The sequence below is a fragment of the Leptonychotes weddellii genome, unplaced genomic scaffold, assembly GCF_054177405.1.
Source record: "Leptonychotes weddellii isolate Sample4059 unplaced genomic scaffold, ASM5417740v2 HiC_scaffold_13467, whole genome shotgun sequence".
Classification (NCBI taxonomy): domain Eukaryota; kingdom Metazoa; phylum Chordata; class Mammalia; order Carnivora; family Phocidae; genus Leptonychotes; species Leptonychotes weddellii.
In genome coordinates, this window is record NW_027714424.1 from 2,898 (window position 1) to 5,678 (window position 2,781).

Below are 2,781 nucleotides of genomic sequence, written 5' to 3' on the forward strand. Positions count from 1 at the left end.
GGAGGTGGACTCCTGCAAGTGATTAAGACAGTTAGTTTTGTCAGCAAACAGAAGAACAGGTCAAGGGAACAGAATAGAGTCCACAGTAGACATAGGTGGATACACACAGTTCTAGAGGCAGCATTCAGATGGGGGGGGGGGGGAATGGACATGTCTGCAAATGGTCCAGCAACAACTGACAATGCATATTTTTTTTAAAAATTCATATGGAATTTGTTTTATCATACAAGGTAGAATCTAAATACATAGAAGTCCAAAAATGAAACTGAAACATTTTGAAGAAATATATGAGAGTATCTTTATGACGTTGGGGTAGGGAATGAGTTCTTAAACAAGGCTCAACAAGTATAGACCACAAAGAAGATTGGTAAATTTAACTATGTAAGAACTTAAATGAGCCCTGGGGAGGGGCAGAGGGAGAGGGAGAGGGAGAAGCAGGCTCCCCGCTGAGCAGGGAGCCCAATGTGGGGCTTGATCCCAGGACCCCGGGATCATGACACGAGCTGAAGGCAGATGCTTAACCAACCGACTGAACCACCCAGGCGCCCTCCTGTAGCTCCTTTACTTGAAGTGTCTTTTACTGCTTTGTGGATTTTTATCTCATTTTGTCACGTAAGAGTTATATAAGTAATATATGAAAACATTTTTTAGTAGTATCTGCCTTTATTCCATAGGTAATTATTATTAAAAGTCTGGTGGTTCAGGGGCACCTGGGTGGTACAGTTGGTTGAGCGTCTGACTCTTGATTTAGGCACAGATCATGTTCTCATGGTCATGGGATCGAGCCCCATGTGGGACTCCAAGCCTCTCCCCACTATGCATGCAGGCTCACGCTCTCTCTCAAATCAATCAATCAGTCTTTTTTTTTTTTTTTTAAAGAGTCTAGGGGTGCCTGGGTGGCTCAGTCAGTGAAGCATCTGCCTTTGGCTTGGGTCATGATCTTGGGGTCCTGGGATCGAGCCCTGCATCGGGTTTCCTGCTCAGTGGGGAGCCTGCTTCTCCCTCTCTCCCGCTCATGCTCCCTCTCATTCTTGCTCTCTCTCTTTCAAATAAATAAAGAAAATCTTTAAAAAAAAAAAAAAAAAAGTCTAGTGGTTCAGTGTCTATCCTAGTGTGCTTTCTATGCATATATGTATAGTATATATTCAAATTATATTTAGAATAAACAGGGATGTTTGTGTGTATAGTATGTATGTGTATATATAAATTCATATATATATATTTATACAAACTTGCCCTTTTCACTTATATTTTAGGAAGTTTTACCATGTCACGTTCCACTGCATTATTTTTTTAAACTGCTACATAGAATTTTCTAATGTAATTATATTATTATTTATTTAACCAGTCCTTTATTGATAGCATTTGGGTTGCTTATCAGTAGCATAGCAGAAGTCCTGCTGTAATAAACATACTTTTTTTTAAGATCTGATTTATTTGAGAGAGAGCATGAGCCGGGGCGGGGGCGGTGGTCGGCGGGAGGGACAGGGAGAGGCAGGCTCCCCACTGAGCCAGGAGCCCATTGAGGGGCTCGATCCCAAGACTCTGGGATCATGACCTGAGCCAAAGGCAGCCGCTTAACCGACCGAGCCACCCAGGTGCCCCACAATAAACATCTTTATGTTCATATCTTGTGCATACATGTGTAAGAAAGCCTCTGTTGTTTATTTTAATGTAGATTTTTTTAAAGATTTTATTTACTTTTTTGAGAGAGAGAGCATAAACCATAGGGAAGGGCAGAGGGAGAGGGACAAGCGGACTGAGCAGGGAGCCCAATGTGGGGCTCCATCCCAGGACCCTGAGATCATGACCTGAGCTGAAGGCAGAAGCTTAACCGGCTGAGCCAGCCAGGTACCCTAAGGTAGATTTTTTTCTTCAAGTTTCTATTGAACTCTTATTCTCATTCATAATTAAGTTTTGAAATTTTACATACCCTATATTTCTGTTTTCTTCCCTAATTGCTTCATGATGGTTTGGTGTCACTGCAGGTTCAGTAGGGCTCATTTCCACATAATATGGCCTGAAATGTCACCCCACACAGGGAGGGACTCAAACTCAACACGCAGTATATTGTACACATAGGTCAGTACACTCAGAATTCATAATTGATGACGTTAAAAATCAGCAACCCCTTTAGTACTAAGAATTTGAAAGAGTCTTGGTTCTCCGCATTGGTACCCTGTTGCTGGTCTTACAAAGATGTTGAGGATTTTATTTGACACTTTACCATCATCCCATTATGGCTTAAATAGATTAGCTAGAAGCAAAAGATCTGACTTGTTTTTGATCTTCTCCTTTCTAAATATGTTTGTTAAAATGTCATGCTCTGCTGGGCTTAGTTTAACTCCTATAATTCTGTAGCATTTCCCTGCCCATATGTTTTGATTCCTGTACGGCTATAAACTATAGCTTGTATGTAATTACCTTGTGGCATTATGTTTTCTAAGCTATATTGCTTTTTTTTTTTTTTAAAGATTTTATTTATTTATTTGACAGAGAGAGACACAGCGAGAGAGGGAACACAAGCAGGGGGAGTGGGAGAGGGAGAAGCAGGCTCCCCGCAGAGCAGGGAGCCCGATGTGGGGCTCGATCCCAGGACCCTGGGATCATGACCTGAGCTGAAGGCAGTCGCTTAACCAACTGAGCCACCCAGGCGCCCTAAGCTATATTGCTTTTGTTGTAGCATCTGTAATGCTGTAAACGAGGTGAAAAATTAAAGTGTATGCAGGTTTTGTGGGGCGAAAATCCTTTTGCAGTGAGAAATGTGAAAGGATTAGTAAC

The 2,781-nt window shown here is 41.9% G+C and overlaps 1 long non-coding RNA gene across 1 annotated transcript; it reads left to right on the top strand.

Annotated features, from left to right (window-relative positions):
* Window positions 1–1,395: 1,395 nt before the first annotated feature.
* LOC145718288 (uncharacterized) lies at window positions 1,396–2,763 on the top strand. The gene is made up of 2 exons (XR_014141699.1): window positions 1,396–2,437; window positions 2,654–2,763. It is a non-coding gene; the product is annotated as an uncharacterized LOC145718288 (long non-coding RNA).
* Window positions 2,764–2,781: the final 18 nt, after the last annotated feature.